At 43.3% G+C, this 20,515-nt stretch overlaps 1 pseudogene; it reads right to left on the bottom strand.

The window, feature by feature from the left end:
• Window positions 1–4,699: 4,699 nt before the first annotated feature.
• On the bottom strand, window positions 4,700–5,515 carry LOC100404012 (mitochondrial import receptor subunit TOM22 homolog pseudogene; annotated as a pseudogene).
• Window positions 5,516–20,515: the final 15,000 nt, after the last annotated feature.

Here is a 20,515-nt window from a genome sequence, read left to right on the forward strand (position 1 = left end):
TTGGCCAGGCTGGTCTCAAACTCCTGACCTCAGGTGATCTACCCGCCTTCAGCCTTCCAAAGTGCTGGGATTACAGGTGTGAGCCACCATGCTGGGCTGGATTAAATGTGTTTCAATACACCAAAAGCACCAAGAACAGTGCCTGAGACATAGTAAGTGCTAGAGTTTCTGTTAAATAAAATATATACCAAAGTGATGCTAAATTCAAGGTCCTGATCTTTGCACACACCCAATGTGTTTAAAATTGTGCTCAACTTCCACTTACACATTCACAGTCAAATGTTTCTGGATAATTGAATGATCTGTGGGAAGTGTCCATCATCTTTTACATGAAACTTGGTACAGAAGATGGCCGACCACTAACAGCTCAGGATTGTAGCTCCCAGTGAAAGCCCAGAGAACGAGACGACGCCACACTTTTAGACAAATTTTCGTCACTCACCGATCAGCCGATTCCCAGTGGAGGAGCCCCACGGGTCGCCAGCACGACTCTTGTGGCCGCCGCAGCGGTTTTGCCGGCGTCTCGGCGCAGCAGCTCTTCATGCAGAGCCAACGGGACTGCTTCCCCTACTGACCGGAGTTTGGAGCTCTGGGAAGTCAGAGCCGCCTGTTGTGGACTCAAGAGGGAAGCCAGACCAGAGATTCCGGGGCAGAAGAGCACCATCAGTCTTACCGCTGCTATTTAGGCTGCCACAGTGGGTTGCTCGGATCCCAACACTGGGAATCAATAAATCGGACGTCGACTCAGAAACCTAATTAGAAAGGTGGTTCATCTACAATGAAGGGAAAAAGCCTAAGAAGGCCGAGTGTACTCAAAATCAGAACCCATCAGCAACGGAACAAGCCCTGATGGAAAAGGACTCATCAGCAATCGAACAAGCCCTGATGGAAAAGGACTCATCAGTAACGGAACAAGCCCTGATGGAAAAGGACTGTGTTCCATTATCTGAAGTAGGCTTTAAAAGGTGGATGATAAGAAACTTCTGGGAGTTAAAGGAACTTGTTCTAACCCAATGTAAAGAAACTAAGAACTTGGAAAAAAGTTCGATGAAATGTTGAAAAGAATAGACAATATAGAGAGGAATACAAATGAACTTATGGAGTTGAAAAATACAACACGAGAACTTAGTGAAGTATGTACAAGCTTAAACAGCCGAATGGATCAAGCAGAAGAAAGGGTATCAGAGGTCGAAGATCAACTTAATGAAACAAAACAACAAGACAAGAATAGAGAAAAAAGGATAAAAAGGAATGAGCAAAGTCTCCAAGCAATATGGGACTATGTGAAAAGACCTAATATACGCTTGATTGGTGTACCTGAATGTGATGGAGAGAATGAATTCAAGCTGGAAAATACTCTCCAGGACATTATCCAGGAAAATTTTCCTAATTTAGCAAAGCAGGACACTATTCAACCCCAGGCAATACAGAGAACACCACAAAGATATTCCTCAAGAAGACCAACCCCAAGGCACATAATCATTAGATTCACCAAGATCGAAACGAAGGAGAAAATATTAAGGGCAGCCAGAGAGAAAGATCAAGTTACCCATAAAGGTAAGCCTATTAGGCTTACAGCAGATCTCTCAACGGAAACCCTACAAGCTAGAAGAGAGTGGGGGCCAATATTCAATATACTTAATCAACAGAACTTTCAGCCCAGAATTTCATATCCTGCCAATTTAAGCTTTACATTTGAAGGAAAAATAAAATCTTTTAGGAACAAGCAAGTACTCAGAGATTTTATTACCACCAGGCCTGCTTTATAAGAACTTCTAAAAGAAGCACTATACACAGAAAGGAACAACCAGTATGACCCTTTCTAAAAATACACCAAAAAGTAAAGAGCACTAACACAAAGAAGAATTTTTTATCAACAAAAGGACAAAATAGCCAGTTAATAGCAAATGGCAGCAACCCTAAATTTAAATCGACCAAATCTCCCAATCAAAAGATACAGACAAAATCTAATGGTATATCCAAAGATATACATAGACTCAAAATAAAGGATTGGAAAAAAAAACGTACCAACCAAATGGAGAGCAAAAATAAATAAATAAAAAGCAGGAGTTGCAATTTTCACATTTGACAAAATAGATTTCAAAGCTACAAGGATACAAGGATAAAAGGATTAATGTAATAATAAGAGATCTTAACACCCAGATACATAAGACCCATAATGAGATTTAGATTCAACGAGACAGAAAATTGATAACGATATCTGGGACTGGAACTAAGATCCAGAACAAATAAACTCAATAGAGCTCTCCATTTTAAACACACAAAATATACATTATCCACAAAATCTAACGATATATCTAAAGATATACAAAGACTCAAAACAAGGGGATGGAAAAAAACTCAACAACCAAATGGAGAGCAAAAATAAATAAATAAAAAGCAGGAGTTGCAATTCTCACACTTAATAAAATAGATTTCAAAGCTACAAGGATGCAAGGGTAAAAGGATTAATGTAACAATAAGAGATCTTAACACCCAGATACATAAGACACATAATGAGATTTAGATTCAACGAGACAACAAATTGATAACGATATCCAGGACTTGAACTCAGAGCCAGAACAAATAAACACAATAGAGGTCTCCATTTTAAACACATAAAATATGCATTAACCACTTTAAACACCAAAATATTGATCGGCCATTATTGAAACCCATTTTAGGAATGAAGTAATATTCCTTTTTCCCTCTTTTTCTTTTTTTCCCCTTCTTCTTCTCTTTTTCCCTCAAAAAAAAAAAAAAAAAACCCTGAGGACGTTACACACACACGCACACACACACGCCCCACTATTGTTATTACTATAAAAAAAAAAAGACAATTTGTATAGCACTATTATTCATCATAAAAAAAAAAAAAGAAACTTGGTACAATATACAACAATATTCTCTTGTATCATAATAAATAATTTACCAAGCTAATGCAGGCTTACTTTTTTAAAATTCTGTTTTCCAAACAGCATAAAATTACACTGCTATATTTTTAAATTCCAGATAATTTGAAAAATGTCATCAAAGAAGACTTAAGATAGAGCTATTCTCACACTGGAATACCTGAGACTGAATGCACACGGGGAGCTTCAGAAGGCGGAGCTCTGCAGCCCTGGAGTAGGGAGTCTAACCACAGGGTTGTGGAGAAGGCCAGCGAAGAGGGTGGAAACCAGAACTTTTTCCCACAGATGGTGCAGTAATTTCAGAGAGTGCTCCCACAGCTGAAACTCTAATGGCTCCAGGAAGCAAAACCTTAGTTGTCAGTAAGGTGATTGCAAATTTCAAGCATGCAGCTGCTATTCTGCAACTCACTAAATTCTCAAACATATCCAACACTCCAAAGAAACCACTGACTAAACAAACAAACAAACAAAACAAAAAACCCCACAGGAAAGAAGAGAAGAAAGGGATATTCTTAAGGAAATGTTGCTCTATGAAGCATCTACACCAATAGGAATTAGGGCAGACCAGTCAAAGGGCCTACAGGCAGGCCATTAGAACTCAGTGTGTTCAGGGTGGAGGAATCTTTTTCATCTAAATATGTTTCTAAGTGTGTTCCCTTGGCAGATGTCAAGTCAGACAAGACAAAAATAGAATGAGCCATTTTCTTTTTCTTTTCTTTTTTGTTTTTTTTTTTTGAGATGGAGTTTGGCTCTTGTTACCCAGGCTGGAGTGCAATGGCACAATCTCGGCTCACTGCAACCTCCACCCGCTGGGTTTAAGCAATTCTCCTGCCTCAGCCTCCTGAGTAGCTGGGACTACAGGAGCACACCACCATGCCCAACTAATTTTTTTGTATTTTTAGTAGAGACGGGGTTTCACCATGTTGACCAGGATGGTCTCAATCTCTTGATCTCATGATTCACCTGCCTCAGCCTCCCAAAGTGCTGGGATTATAGGTGTGAGGCACTGCATCCAGCAGCCATTTTAATATTGACAAAAATTTTGCTGTTTGTTTTTTGTTTGTTTGTTGTTTGGTCTATCAAGCTGTGGAAACCAACCTAGGAAATCCTTTCTCTAATATTCTTCCTGATGACTGTAGAAACCCAACTGAATGGAATCCATTTGGCACATTTAACTTAGTCTCTTGTTTTTCTTTTTGTTTAGCTTTTGTTTTTGTTGTTGTTGTTGTTGTTGTTTTTGAGATGGAGTCTTGCTGTCACCAGGCTGGAGTGCAGTGGCGTGATTTCTGACTCCCAGGTTCAAGTGATTCCCTTCTCTCAGCCTCCCGAGTAGCTGGGACTACAGGCACCTGCCACCACGCCCGGCTAATTTTTTGTATTGTAGTAGAGACAGGATTTCATCATGTTAGCCAGGATGGTCTCGATCTCCTGACCCTGTGATCCACCCGCCTTGGCCTCCCAAAGTACTGGGATTACAGGCATGAGCCATCATGCCCGGTCTGGTCTTCTATTTTTTTTTTCAGTTGGAATCATTTTTAATATTTAAATACAAAAAGTGAGTACTAACTTCTGGTTTTTTAAACCCACACACACAGGTCTAACAGCCAAAATGTGCAGAGAAAATCAGCCCCTGCCCTGTCTTCCATAGTCCCCATTCTGTGGCTGAAGCTGCAGCCTCCCTCCTCTTATACATAGAAATTCATAGTGGCCACTTTACACTACAGTTGTAATGCATTTTGTCTGTTTCATATTGTGTGCCTGTCCCTCCCAACAGCTCTATTCTTAAAAAAAAAAAAAAAAAAAAAAAAAAAAGCAGTCGTTAATAGTCAGGGGCACATCCCTCCCAATGGCATCGGTTCCTACCCCACAAGGGGAAAGTGAGATCTTCCAGTTAGGAGCAATTTGGTGAAAGGAGTGGGGTGGCCAGAGCTGGAATAACTGTCTGCATGGCTGCACTCTGGCATTAGAGTGAAGCCAGAAGCAAGTCAGGATAGCATGGAGGGCACAGCTGCAAGCAGAGTCTTTCCATGAGACAATGTGGGGAGAATTCTCTCCACCAGGTTTAGATAGATCAATGTGCCAAAGTTTAAAAAAAAAAAATCCAAATAATCAGCAGTTGAAACACTACTGAATTTCAAACTTCTCCCACCAAGACAGCTCAAAGAGCAGTAACAATCTAGATCTTTCCGGGAAGTGAAGGTAGAGCCCCTGGCATTCCTCCTGAGAGCCCTGTGTTAGGCCCTAGAAGTATCTGCCACTGCTGCAGTTGCTGCTGTTGCTCCATTCGCAACTTCTCGGTTTCAAAGACAACAGGAAGAACCAGTATCATAAAGGAAGTGGTCCCAATCTACAAGGCTGCCCTGGAAAACCTGTACATTTTTTAAGCCACAGAGAGGAAGAGATCAAAAGTGGCTCCCACCGCGGACAGTACCCTCTCCGGAAACATCTGTCAGGCCCCATAGTATCTCTGACAGGGTCTCATCTAGCTCGTCGTAGTCGTCCTCCTCCAGCTCCTCCTCAATCTTCTCCGCGTCGCCTTTCGGGAGCAATTTGTCCAGGGGCTGAGGTTCCCCTGCACCGGCAGCAGCAACGGTGGCAGCCATGGCTGTAGGGTACACCGGAAGCCTGGTCTCCTATTTTTAATAGCTGTCTTGAAAAACACTTGTGTACATTTGTTGACTTAAAGAACTAAAAAAAAAAAAAAAGTGATTTCACCTCAATAAATGTAGTATTCCATGAAAAGCAAACAAAACACATGTAAATGAACTTCATTAAAGTGTTTTCGAACTCTGGACTAGCAGGAGATCACTTTGTGCCACATGAAAATCTTTTATAGCTCTGGAACTTTTTTGCAGGCTTTTAAAAAATTTTTTTCTTCTCATTGTCCAAACCCATGAAGGGATTTTTAAAATGTGGACATCTGGCTTCATTTTTGAAAAAACATATAGATACAGATATCTGTATGTTTTGTAGAAACAAGAAGGGCAAAACATGGCAATAAATATGAAGTTACACATTTAAATACTTTGAATTCTTACAGAAAAGAGTTTAAGTATTATCCTCTGCTGAATAACACTTCACAGACATGGGAGACAATGAAATTTGGTAAGAGAAAACGTAACATAGTTGTACTTTTTGTAACTGCAACAAAATTCGATGGTGTTTGTGAGGGAAAGTACAGCGATAATCTCTTCTGTAACTTTTATTAGTAGTATTGTAGCCCTATCATAATCACTTTTCAAACAACTCCCTTTTAAAAGTATCATGAAAGTCCTACTTCAGAAAGACCCATTTAAATACCCTTGGTGTTTAGGAGAAATCTTTTAGTGAAGCATATACATGTTTTAGAGAACTGTTGGCTGGCTATACATGCTTTTAAGAGCTGTTAACTAGCTAGGAGGCTACAGTTGAAAATTACACTCTTTATTAGAAATTGTAAACACTGGTCTTATTTGTCATTTGGATTCCTTATTGCATCATCTTCTGTCAACAAAAAGAAATTTTACCTTTTTTTGCCTTTTATTTCTCAGCACAATTTGATTAAAAAGCACAAAAAATATTTGCTTTTAATTGCATCATGAGCAGCAATTAATACTTACAGATGGCCAGGTGCTCACACCTATAATCCCAGCACTTTGAGAGGCCATGGTGGGTGGATCCCTTCTGCCCAGAAGTTCTAGACTGGGATTTCTGAGTACTTAACAGAACCCTGTGTCTACCAAAATACAAGAAAATTAGCCAGACTTGATGGAACATGCCCGTAGTCCCAGCTACGCAGGAGGCTGAGGCGGGAGGATCACCTAAGCCCAAGAGGTCAAGGCTGCAGTGAGCCATGACCATGCCACAGCAGCTGTACTGCAGCCTGGGTGATAGAGTGAGACCCAGTCTCAAATAATAATCATGATAATGATGACAATAATAATAATTAAAGTTGTGTACTTACACTTGTACACTCTATAAAGATGGGAGCTGGGTAAGGCCTGTCACTGCAGGTTTTCACCCACTTCCCTGGTGAGCTGAATGAAGCAGCAGAGGCAGCCATAATCCCACTTGGAACATAACTGCATTGGCCTGAGAACCAGCCCCACCATCCCACACAGGGGCCACAGCAAGCTCCACCCAAAGAGAGTCTGAGCATAACCAGCATTTGACAAAATAAGCATACTAGACAAAACTAAAATCAAGGATTCTCACAGACTCCACTTCACTCCCCTGCTACCTCCCCCAGAGCAGGTGTTGGTATCCATGGCTAAGAGACCTGAAGATGGATCACATCACAGGACTTGCAGATACTCTCTATTATCATCCTGGAGCCCAGTACCTCCACTGGGTGGTTAGACCCAGAAGAACAGTAGCAATAATTGCAGCCCAGCTCTCAGGAAGCCCCATCCCTGGGAGAAGTGGGAGACCACCACATCAAGGGATCACCCCATGGAACAAAAGAATCTCAACAGGAGCCTTTGAGTCCCAGATCTTTCCTCCTACATAGCCTACCCAAATCAGAAGGAACTACAAAGACAATTCTGATAATATCACAAAGCAAGGTTCTCTAACCCCCAAAAAGATCACACTAGCTCACAGCAATGGACCCAATCCAAGAGAATATCTCTGGATTGCCAGGAAAAAAATTCAGAAGGTCAATTATTAAGCTACTTAAGACGACTCTACAGAAATGTGAAAAGCAACAAAAAATATTTTTAATAATACAGGATAGAGATGGCAAATCTTCAGAGATATAGGTATCCTAAATAAAAAAACAATCATGACTTCTGGAAACGAAGGACACACTTAGGGACATGCAAAATACACTGGCAAGTTTCAACAATGGAATCTAACAACCAGAAGAAAGAACTTCAGTGCTCCAAGTCAAGGCTTTCGAATTAACTCTGACCAAAAAAAGAGAAAAAATCCAAAAAATGAACAAAGACTCCAAGAAGTTTGGGATTACATTAAGTGACCAAACTTAAGAATAATTGGTCTTCCTGAGGAAGAAGAGAAATCTGAAAGTTTGAAAATTTTATTGGTGGGAATAATCGAGGGAAACTTCCCTGGCCTTGATAGAGATCTAGATATCCAAGTACAAGAAACTCAAAGGACCCTGGAAATTCATCTCAAAAAGATCATCACCTAGGCACATAGTCATCAGGTTATCTAAAGTCAAGATGAAGGAAAGAATCTTAGGAGCCCTGAGGCAAAAGCATCTAGTAACCTGTAAAGGAAAACCTATCAGATTAACAGCAGATTTGGAAGGAGAAACCCTACAAGCTGAAAGAGATTGGGGTCCAATCTTTAGACACATTAAAAATAATAATTATCAACCAACAATTTTGTATCCAGTAAAAGTAAGCTTTATACATGAAGGAAAGATAAAGTATTTTTCAGACAAACCAATGCTGAGAGGACTTGCCACTGTCAAGCCAGCACTACAAGAACTGCTAAAAGACATTCAAAATCTTGAAACACAACCTTGAAATACGCCAAAATATGACCTCCTTAAAGTATAAATCTCAAGCTGACGCAGCTAAGAATAAAGCCTTCCCAAGTTATATCTCTGCCTCTACGCTTTGAGATCTGTTCCCATTGTTACTTTTAAGTTTAGAGTAAAAAATAAAAATGAAAAAGTATAAATGTCACAGGGATTATAAAACAATCATGCTATCAAAAAAAAAAAAGGTATTTAGGCAACTAGCACAATGAGTAGAATACCGCTCACATGGCAATACTAACACTGAATGTAAATGGACTCAATGCTCCACTTAAAAGATACAGAAATTTCACCAGGTGCGGTGGCTCACACCTGTAATCCCAGCACGTTGGGAGGCCGAGGCGGGTGGATCACCAGGTCAAGAGATCGAGACCATCCTGGTCAACAAGGTGAAACCCCGTCTCTACTAAAAATACAAAAATTAGCTAGGCATGGTGGTGCACGCCTGTAGCACCAGCTACTCGGGAGGCTGAGGCAGGAGAATTGCTTGAACCCAGAAGGCAGAGGTTGCGGTGAGCTAATATCATGCCATTGCACTCCAGCCTGGGTAACAACAGTGAAACTCCATCTCAAAAAAAAAAAGAAAAGAAAAGAAAAAAAGATACAGAATTGTAAAATGGACAAGAATTCATCAGCTAAGTATCTGCTCACTTCGACAGACTCACCTAATACAAAAGGACACATATAAACTCAAGATAAAGTGATAGGAAAAGATATTCCATGCAAATGGACATCAAAAGCAAACAGGAGTAGCTGCTATTATATCAGACAAAACAGACTTTAAAGCAACAACAGTTTAAAAAGACAAAGAGGGACATTATATAATGACAAAAGGACTAGTCCAACAGGAAAATATCACAATCCTAAATATATACACACCTAATACTGAAGCTCGCAAATTTATAAAACAATTAGGACTAGACTTAAGAAATGAGATAGATGGCAACACAATCATAATGGGGGACGTTCATACTCTAGTGACAGCACTAGACAAGTCATCAAGTTAGAAAGTCAACAAAGAAACAACACACTTAAACTATACACCAGGACAAATGGAATTAACAGATATTTGTAGAACACTCCACCCAACAACTGCTGAATACACAAGAGGAGAGAGGCAGACTGAAGGAAGCCCGAGACTACAAAGTGACAGAAAAATGCCTCTTTTAGTCACTCTAGACTTCATCAGACACAGACTGGGAGCAGTGGCTCACACCTTTGGGAGGCTGAACTCAGAGGCCAGGAGTTCAACACCAGCCTAAACAATGCAAGACCCTAACTGTACAAGAAATAAATCAGTAAAAGACTTAGTCAGGCATCATTAGAACCCAAGAGGTGCGTACCTGGGAGAGTTATATGAAAAGAATGGAGCAATGGGTTTGGTGGTTGGGGTTGGGAAACAGGTAGGAAGGGAATGAATAAAAAACTGCAGAGTGCCAGTCTGAGAATCAGGTTCCAGTTCCACCCTACTGTGTGTCTAGTCACATTGGTGTAGATGTCCAGGCAGGAGAAGGGGCAAGCTGTGGGATCAGCCACATGTGGGCTTCCAAAGCTAATCCCAGGTGCCACCTGTCCTCCATACTTATGAGGAATCTCAGGTTCTTAGCTAAACTGACACCATCCTGCAACCTTTGTAGCACTCCTTCCACTTCTTCTCACGGCCTTTCCCCACCCCCGCCTCCACTCTACTGGCCAGGACCCACACTCACCACACCTCACCTCTCTCTTTTGATGAGTCCCACAGTTCAGAAAGGAACAGAAATGCCAGCTGAGGTCAGGTGTTTTAAGAATTTATCCAGTGCTCTCTGGGCATGTAATTAAAGACAATAACATTGTTTCCTGTCTCAATGCACTTTCCCCACATCTGACTTTCAGGAATGTGAAGAAGGCCATCCATATGATCATGCCATCACCCAGGCAAGGAAACTATGGCCCCGAGCCCTGAGGATGCCTGCCCAAATCACCCTGCCCTTCAGCCAAATCACTCAGAACAGGATCTTGGAAGGGCCCTATGAATCAGAGAAGACCGCAGCCCCTCGTGTTGTATTCTGCTGCCTGCTGGGGAAACTGAGTGGCAATGATTCAGGCTCTTCCTGCATCAGAAGGGCCACCTGCATCCTTGGGGGTCCTCCAGTGGCCACGGTTGTTCCTGCTGAGGGTGACCTCGACTCCCGAATCCAACCCTGTAAAATAGAAAGAAATTCAGATATTGCAAAGCCTGAGTTTTCTCCCACTATCAAAGTTAAGGGATGTACTCAAAGAAAAGGGAACATACCAAGCAGAGGAGGAAGGAATACACCAAAGACAAAAACAAACAAACAAAAACAAAACAAATCAAAAACCAGACCAAGACGCAGGATGTATAGAATCAGGCATCAAGCCAGGAAAAGGTGAAAGGACAACAGGACCAGAAAGGAACAGGGTCCCCTGGGTGGGTGGAAGGCAGAAGGAAAGCCATCTCCAAAGAGACGAACTTGACAACAGCCACCATGAGTTTAAAGGTATTGAGAAGACCTTTACTCAACTAAGGGACAGTTGGTGAATTCATTCATTAAGGTTCATGGAAAGTAAGAAAATGAAAATACCAGGTAATTATCAAATCTCTGAAAACATCAACATGGATGGAAAGAAAAACTAGGAGAGTTTAACATGTGGCCCCGGTCTGAGTAGCATTCACATCAAATCTGTAATTTTAACTCTGGCTCTCAATGCACTCAAAATCTCCACCTACCTACACTAGGAGGATGAAAATGTGAGTGCTGCGGAATCTACTATGGACTGAAGGGATACTGAAAATTCAATAATATCTCAAATGAAAAAAGTTGAAGTAGCGTCAAAGTATATTATCAAGAGACAGAACAATAAAGAACAAAATATGAACTAAAAGGATTCTATGTGGTTGTTTGCCTGGAAGCTGGTGGCTAGAAGGATTCAGAGGCAGTAGAGGGGGAACCATGTTTTGCAACAGGAGAAATGAAAGGGAAGCAGGTAGCACCTGGAACCTGCCTCATGCAGAGAACAGGGTTCCAAGCCATGCTCCAGGATCTCGGGGACTTACTGTGGCTGAGGTCACCTGTCCTCAGAACAAGCCCCTGGCACTGAGTCTACTGAAATGTGGGGAGGGACAAGAGGAGGCCTTTGGACCTTTGACCTGAGCAGCCTGGCTTCCTCTAGGCTCTGTCTTGGCTCCTGTACAGACATTAGTGTAACAGATTGTCTCTTGGTTGGTCCAAGGGAGTGGAGCTCCTTCTACTATGCCCTAATCCCCTCAACACCATCCTTTCTGGAAGTGTTATTCTGAACATGTTATCCAATTTGTTTTTATCGGTGGAGAAAGACAGGATAGAAGGACACTCACCCAGCAGAGCCAAACAGAGGCAGCTCCGAGGACACCAGTGGCCCCCAGAGCCCACCACGACCCAGGGCTTGAGATGTGCAGTGAGATCTTCAGCGCAGAGGGAGAAATCTCCTAAGGTGGGAAGGAAAAGCAGACTTGAGAAGCGTTTCCTTGCTTCACAGTGAGTGCAAACATGATGAGCAGGCACAGAGGAAAAGAAAGAAATTATAGGGAAAGGTGCTTGGCTAGGGGGAGGTAACATGGGACGAGGGGTAGATCAGACCCAGCACTAGGGAGAGGTAGGAGAAACAAGTATAACCCTTATATAGAGAATGGATACTTGAGGGTCTGTATAGTTACTGAGTGAAAAGGATTACATACGTTTTAAGGACATTAATGTACGATATAGTTTATCACTGGAACTTAAGGGAAAGTAAAGAAAATTTCATAAATAAAAACAGGCTGCAGGTGGTAACATCAATAGTCAGCCCTGGGACTTGTGTTTTCAAAACCTTTTATCCAGGTGCCGGACCTCTGACTTCCTACATTATCAACCCTCCAGCACCCTGTTCCCTCTCCTGTGATGAGACTGGGGTCAGGAGAAGAGATGGCCAGATGGGCCCATGCTGAAGGGCAGTCAGCCCCTGTGCCTGCAGGACCTTCTGCAGAAAAAGAATTTGCACTGCTAGCCTCCAGCACAGGGATTCCATCCCAATTCAGTATTAGTTGGGATGGAATACTAAATGCTATAGATTTAGTATTTAGTATTTAGAGATTCCTAAATACCGAGGACTCTGCCCAGTCTGGTTTGATCATGAGCCTCCTTCCTTCCACTGTGCGGCCCCGGCTTTACTTCCCATTTCCACACCCCCAGATCCTGGTACCAAGCTCAGGTTCATGGTGGAAGCCGCTCCATGCGACATGGCAATGCTTTTGATTCAGACGCTTTGACAACTTCGTCCAGTCTCCTCCGGAGGGAGCCACCCAGCCCTTTGCTGATGAGCTGGGACTGACGGGAACAGGGCTGCGATCTCGGAAGGGGTTGGAGTTGGACACCACAGTCGTCTTCTAACCAGCGAGTAGGCTCTAACTCCGGAATTCTCTCTAACCCCTGACTCCTCCAGAAGAGGAAGAAAGAAGCCTCTCGGTACAGTAAGCTGAAACCGCAAACCGCAGCCCTAGCAGAGAAACTGCCACTTAAATAGTGCAGAGCTGCCACTAGATGTCCCAGGCTTGTAGTCGGGGAGGAAACCGCGAGGCTGTAGCGGCTGCTTGATCCGAGCGCGCTCCCGCTCAGCGGTGGCCCCGGGCTCAGGGAACCGGGGCTGCTTCTCTCCGGGGTTCCCGGCCTGAGAAACCCTCCGCTCCGAATCCGGGCCGGCCTCTCCAGGAAGCCTTGAAACTCAGCTCCAGGGTGGGCCAGGAAGGCTGTCCGAGTTGGGCAGCCCCGGCCAGGGCCTCGCCCGAAGCTGAGCTGCTGCCGCCCTCGAGGCCCAGCCGAGCCTGGAGGAGAGACCGGGTCCGCGTGGGTGCGGCCCTTGGTGCCTGGCGAACCCAGGAGCCCCCACCCTCCAGTTCGGGCGGGATGGCCCAATCGGGCGCTGTGGGGGTCCGTTTGGAAACCACTCTCTGCTTTGAGGACACGCGCGGAGCTTCCCTGGGAGGAGGAGGCTGTGAAGGAAGAGGGGCAGACTCGAGGCCTCTGGCCAGCCGCGCGTCCGGCACAGGCCTCCCTGTGTCCACAGCTAGTCCTCCAGCTTTTCACAACAGTGACCTTAACAGCACCCAGAGTCTGCGGCTTCTATCCAGTCCGCTCCTTCCTCTGCGTGGCCAAGAGGGCGCAGTGCTGGTGGCTTTAGTGAGTGGCTGTGAGCGCGGGGCTGGGGCCGAGAGCGGAGGACCGGAGAGGAGCCACCAAGCCATCACCGGCCCTGGGGCACGGTCAGCGTCTCCCGGCGACATCACGCTGCAGGTTCGGGTTTGCCCAGCAGCTGCTCCGGGTTCAGGCTTCCTCTCCACCTTCCCACCTCTCTCAAGAGGACCTGGCCCATTAGGAAGCTCCGGGCGTTTTGTGTACTGGGTGGTCAAAAATGGTGTGTGGGGGAGCTCAATTGAGATTAGACGTCAATAACGGGGAACCTGGGGCCGCAGAGTTGGGGCCCAGGTGGGGAGCAGACGCTTCCCTGGGAGTCAACTTCCAAGAACGGTGACTGAGTGAGGGGCACTACTGCAAGAGGAAGAAAGATTGATTTGCAATTGACTTGTAGCCCCGATCGGTTTCGGTCCCTACTTGACCGCCAGAGGTCTGCAGCTCTCTCCTTGGTGAGATCTGAAGGCCCCTGGGGAGAGCTGAGCCCAAGGGACTTTTTAATTCTACAGAGGAAGTTCCTCTGAGGCAGAACTCCTCTGTGCCCAGAGAAGGAAGGCTGGGCGTGATGGTGTCTGAGAAAAGTTACAGAGAGAAAAGGTCAAGTTCATTTTTGCTCTCCTGTGCTGAATTCAGATAAATTAACTGGTGTTAATTGGAGTGATGAAAACAGGCCTATAACTGGTCTCTTGCTTCCTATCTAGCCCTTTCCCCCATAAAGGCAGAATCCTGTCCTCCTGAAACAGTGAATCCCCAGCAGAGGACCTGAGCTCCCAAGATCGAATTCAGCCTGGGAAGCGATGTGAGAAAAAAACTCTTGAAATCAAAAGGACGACGACGAACAGTCGCCCAGGCTGGCGTGCAGTGGTGCCATCTCGGCTCACTGCAGCCTCCGCCTCCTGGGTTCAAGGGATTTTCGTGCCTCAGCCTCACGAGTGACTGGAGCCACAGGCACCCACCACCTCGCCTTTTTTTTTTTTTTTTTTTTTTTTTTTAACTTGTGGTAGGGACCGGGTTTCGCCTTGTTGTCTAGGTTGGTCTCCAATGTCTGAGCTCAAGGGATCCGCCCACCTCCACGGATTAACAATTTAATCTTCAGCAGAAAATGCAAGGCAGAATGGAAATCAAGGTTCTAATAGATACCATGACAGTGAAGAAGACTAAAGTGGAGCTCAAGCTTGACCAGAGAAAACCACTAAACGGCAGAGCAAAGACTCCAGTAACACTCCAGGAAAGAAGATTTGAGATAGAGCTATTCTCAAGCTGGAATACCTAAGGTGAACGCACAAGTGGCGCTTTCAGAAAGCGGAGCTCTACAGGCATGGAATAGGAAGTCTACCAGAGGGCCCAGGAGGCCAAGGAAGAGGGTGGAAACCAGAACATTTTCCCAGAGATGGTGAAACTCTAATGACTCCAGGACACCAAACCTTCCTTGTCAGTAGGGTGATTGCAAATTGCAAGCATGCAGCTCCTATTCTGCAACTCACTAAATTCTCAGACGTATCCAAATCTCCAAATAAACCACTGACCAAAAAAAAGAAAAGAAAGAAAACAAAAGAAAAAAAAAAGAAACCACTGACAAAAACAAACAAACAAAAGCAAACAGGAAAGAAGAGCAGAAAGGAATATTAAGGAAATGTTGCCCTATGAAGCATCTACACCAACAGGAATCAGTGCAGACCAGTCAAAGGGGCTACAGACGGGCCATTAGAACTCAGTTCAGGATAGAGGAGGCTTTTTCCTCTAAATATGTTCCTCAGTGTGTTTTTGGCAGATGTGAAGTCAAAAAAGACAAAGAAAAAGAAGAACCCGTTTCTGTGTGGACAAACATTTTGCTGTTTATTGTGGTAGTTTTGCTTGTTGGTTGGTTGGTTGGTTGGTCTATCAAGCTGTGGAAACCAAACCAAGGAAATCTTCTCTCTAATGTTCTTCCTGATGACTCTAGAAACCCACCTGAATGGAATTCATTTGGCGCCTTCAACTTGGTCAACTCAGTCTCTTTTCCTTTTTTTTTCTTTTTTGAGATGGAGTTTTGCTCTGTTGACAGGCTGGAGTGCAATGGCACAATCTCAGCCTCCCAAGTACAAGCAATTTCCCTGCCTCAGCATCCTGAGTAGCTGGGACTACAGGTGCATGCTGCCGCACCTGGCTAATTTTTTGTATTTCAGTAGAGACAAGGGTTTCGCCAGGTTGGCCAGGATAGTCTCGATCTCCTGACCTCGTGATCCACCCACCTTGGCCTCTCTCAAGGTGCTGGGATTACAGGAGTGAGCCATCATGCCCCGCCTCGTCTCCTATTTTTAATTACTGTATTGAAAAACACTTGTGTACACTTGTTGACTTAAAGAACTAAAAAAAAAGAGTAGTGATTTCACCTAAATAAATGTAATATTCCATGAAAAGTAAACATAATTATATAAATAAACTTTAAAAATTAAAGTGTTTTGGGATTCTGAACTAGCAGTAGATCACTTGGTTTAATATGAAAATCTTTTTTTTTTTGAGACAGTCTTCTGTTGCCCAGGCTGCAGTGAACACGTGCAATCTTGGCGTAGTGCAACCTTCTCCTCCCAGGTTTAAGCGATTCTCCTGCCTCATTCTCCCAGGTAGATGGGATTACAGGAACGTGCTGCCACGCCTAGCTAATTTTTGTATTTTTAGTAGAAACAGGGTTTTACCGTGTTGGTCAAGCTGGTCTTGAACTCCTGACCTAATGATATTCCCACCTTGGCCCCCCAAAATGCTGGGATTACAGGCATTAGCCACCCCTCCCAGCTGGCAGATGAAAAGCTTTTTTAGCTCTGGAGCTGTCTTGAAAAATTTTTTTTCTTCTCACTGTCCAAACTCATGCAGGATTTCTTTAAATGTGGACATCTGATATCCTTCTAAAACATGCATAGAGATAGATGTAGATATAGATATCTATATGTTTAGTGGCAACAAGCAGGGAAAACATGGCAATAAATATGAAGTCACACATTTAAACACGTTGAATTCTCATAGAAAAGAGTTTAAGTATTATCCTCTGCTGAATAAAAACTCTACAGACATGGAAGACAAGAAAATTGGGTAAGAGAAAAAGTAACATGGTCATACATTTTGTAACTGCAACAAAATTTGATGGTGTTTGTGAGGAAAAGTACAGCAGTCATCTCTTCTCTAACTTTTATTCATAGCAATATGATTATTGTAGCCCTATCATATTCACTTTTGAAACGACTCGCTTTTAAAAGTATCATGAAAGTCCTACTTCAGTAAGACCCATTAAATACCATTGGTGTTTAGTAGGGATCTTCAAATGCAGCATGTGCATGTTTTAGAGAACTGCTGGCTGGCCGTACATGTTTTTAAAAGTGGTTAGCTGGCTAGGAGGCTACAGTTGAAAATTACACTTTTTATTAGAAATTGTAAACACGGGCCTTATGGTTCATTTGGATTCCTTATTGCATCATCTTATGTCAACAAAAACAAATTTTGCCCTTTTCTTTTGCCTTTTACTTTCCAGCATAATTTGACGAAAAAGGACAAAAATTCACTTTTTTTTTTCCTTTTTGTGACAGAGTTTAGCTCTCGTTACCCAGGCTAGAGTGCAATGGCTCAATCTCGCCTTACTGCAACCTCTGCCTCCCAGATTAAGGCAATTCTCCTGCCTCAGCCTCCCAAGTAGCTGGGACCACAGGCATGCACCACCACACCCTGCTAATTTTTTGTATTTAGTAGAGACAGGGTTTCACCAAGTTGGTCAGGCTGGTCTCGAACTCCTGACCTCAGCTGATCCACCCACCTCAGCCTCCCAAACTGCTGAGATTACAAGCATGAGCCACCACGCCCAACCAGTATTTTCTTTTACATTGCATTATAAGCAGCTGTCAATACTTACAGATGGCCAGGTGCGGTGGCTCACACCTATATTCCCAGCACTTTGAGAAGCTAAGGTGGGTGGGTCCCTTCAGCCCAGGAGTTCCAGACCAGGAGTTCTGAGTATCTTTCAGCCCAGGAGTTCCAGACCAGGAGTTCTGAGTATCTAACAGAACCCCTTCTCTGCCAAAATACAAGAAAATTAGCCAGGCTTTATGGAACATGCCTGTAGTCTCAGCTACGCAGGAGGCAGGGGCAGGAGAATCACCTAAGCCCAAGAGGTCAAGGCTGCAGTGAGCCATGACCATGCCACAGCAGCTGTACTGCAGCCTGGGTGACAGAGTGAGACCCAGTCTCAAATAATAATCATGATAATGATGACAATAATAATAATTAAAGTTGTGTACTTATACTTGTAAACTCTGACTATAAAGATAGGAGCTGCATGAGGCCTGTCATTGCAGGTTTTCACCCACTTCCCTGGTGAGCTGAATGAAGCAGCAGAGGCAGCCATAATCCCACTTGGAACATAACTGCATTGGCCTGAGATCCAGCCCCGCCATCCCACACAGAAGCCACAGCAAGCCCCACCCAAAGAGAGTCTGAGCATAACCAGCATTTGACAAAATAAGCATACTAGACAAAACTAAAATCAAGGATTCTCACAGACTCCACTTCACTCCCCTGCTACCTCCCCCAGAGCAGGTGTTGGTATCCATGGCTAAGAGACCTGAAGATGGATCACATCACAGGACTTGCAGATACTCTCCATTATCATCCTGAAGCCCAGTACCTTCACTGGGTGGTTAGACCCGGAAGAACAATAGCAATAATTGCAGTCCAACTCTCGGGAAGCCCCATCCCTGGGAGAAGTGGGAGACCACCACATCAAGGGATCACCCCATGGGACAAAAGAATCTCAACAGGAGCCTTTGAGTCCCAGATCTTTCCTCTGACATAGTCTACCCAAATCAGAAGGAACCACAAAGACAATTCTGGTAATATCACAGAGCAAGGTTCTCTAACACCCTGAAGATCACGCTTCTTCACAGCAATGGACCCCAAGAGAATATCTCTGGATTGCCACGAAAAAAATTCAGGTCAATTATTAAGCTACTTAAGAAGACTCTACAGAAAGGTGAAAAGCAACTAAAAAATATTTCTAATAATACAGGATAGAGATGGCAAATCTTCAGAGACATAGGTATCCTAAATAAAAAACAATCACGACTTCTGGAAATGAAGGACACACTTAGAGACATGCAAAATACAATGGCAAGTTTCAACAACAGAATCTAACAACTAGAAGAAAAAACTTCGGCGCTCCAAGTCAAGGCTTTCGAATTAACTCTGACCAAAAAAAAAGAAAAAAAATCAAAAAAATGAACAAAGCCTCCAAGAAGTCTGGAATTACGTTAAGTGACCAAACTTAAGAATAATTGGTCTTCCTGAGGAAGAAGAGAAATCTGAAATTTTGAAATTTTTATTGGAGGGAATAATCGAGGGAAACTTCCCTGGCCTTGCTAGATACCTAGACATCCAAATACAAGAAGCTGAAAGGACACCTGGGAAATTCATCTCTAAAAGATCATCACCTAGGCACATAGTCATCAGGTTATCTAAAAATCAAGATGAAGGGAAGAATCTTAGGAGCTCTGAGGCAAACGCATCTAGTAACCTGTGAAGGAAAACGTATCAGATTAACAGCAGATTTAGCAGCAGAAACCCTACAAGCTGAAAGAGATTGGGATCCAATCTTTAGAGACATTAAACAAAATAATTATCAACCAACAATTTTGTATCCAGTAAAAGTAAGCTTTATACATGAAGGAAAGATAAAGTATTTTTCAGACAAACCAATGCTGAGAGGACTTGCCACTGTCAAGCCAGCACTACAAGAACTGCTAAAAGACATTCAAAATCTTGAAACACAACCTTGAAATACACCAAAATATGACCTCCTTAAAGTATAAACCTCACAGGGCTTATAAAACAATCATGCTACAAAAAAAAAAAAAAGTATTTAGGCAAATAGCACAAGGAGTAGAATACCCCTGACATGGCAATACTAACACTGAATGTAAATGGACTAAACGCTGCACTTTAAAGACACAGAATTACACAGAATTACAAAATGGGTAAGAATTCACCAACTAAGTATCTGCTGTCTTCGAGAGACTTGCCTAACACACAGGGACACATATAAACTCAAGATAAAGTGATAGGAAAAGATATTCCATGCAAATGGACATCAAAAGCAAACAGGAGTAGCTGCTATTATATCAGACAAAACAGACTTTAAAGCAACAACAGTTTAAAAAGACAAAGAGGGACATTATATAATGACAAAAGGACTAGTCCAACAGGAAAATATCACAATCCTAAATATATACACACCTAATACTGAAGCTCGCAAATTTATAAAACAATTACGACTAGACTTAAGAAATGAGATAGATGGCAACACAATCATAATGGGGGATGTTCATACTCTAGTGACAGCACTAGACAAGTCATCAAGTTAGAAAGTCAACAAAGAAACAACACACTTAAACTATACACCAGGACAAATGGAATTAACAGATATTTGTAGAACACTCCACCCAACAACTGCTGAATACACAAGAGGAGAGAGGCAGACTGAAGGAAGCCCGAGACTACAAAGTGACAGAAAAATGCCTCTTTTAGTCACTCTAGACTTCATCAGACACAGACTGGGAGCAGTGGCTCACACCTTTGGGAGGCTGAACTCAGAGGCCAGGAGTTCAACACCAGCCTAAACAATGCAAGACCCTAACTGTACAAGAAATAAATCAGTAAAAGACTTAGTCAGACATCATTAGAACCCAAGAGGTGCGTACCTGGGAGAGTTATATGAAAAGAATGGAGCAATGGGTTTCGTGGCTGGGGTTGGGAAACAGGTAGGAAGGGAATGAATAAAAAACTGCAGAGTGCCAGTCTGAGAATCAGGTTCCAGTTCCACCCTACTGTGTGTCTAGTCACATTGGTGTAGATGTCCAGGCAGGAGAAGGGGCAAGCTGTGGGATCAGCCACAT

The sequence above is a fragment of the Callithrix jacchus genome, chromosome 4, assembly GCF_049354715.1.
Source record: "Callithrix jacchus isolate 240 chromosome 4, calJac240_pri, whole genome shotgun sequence".
Classification (NCBI taxonomy): domain Eukaryota; kingdom Metazoa; phylum Chordata; class Mammalia; order Primates; family Cebidae; genus Callithrix; species Callithrix jacchus.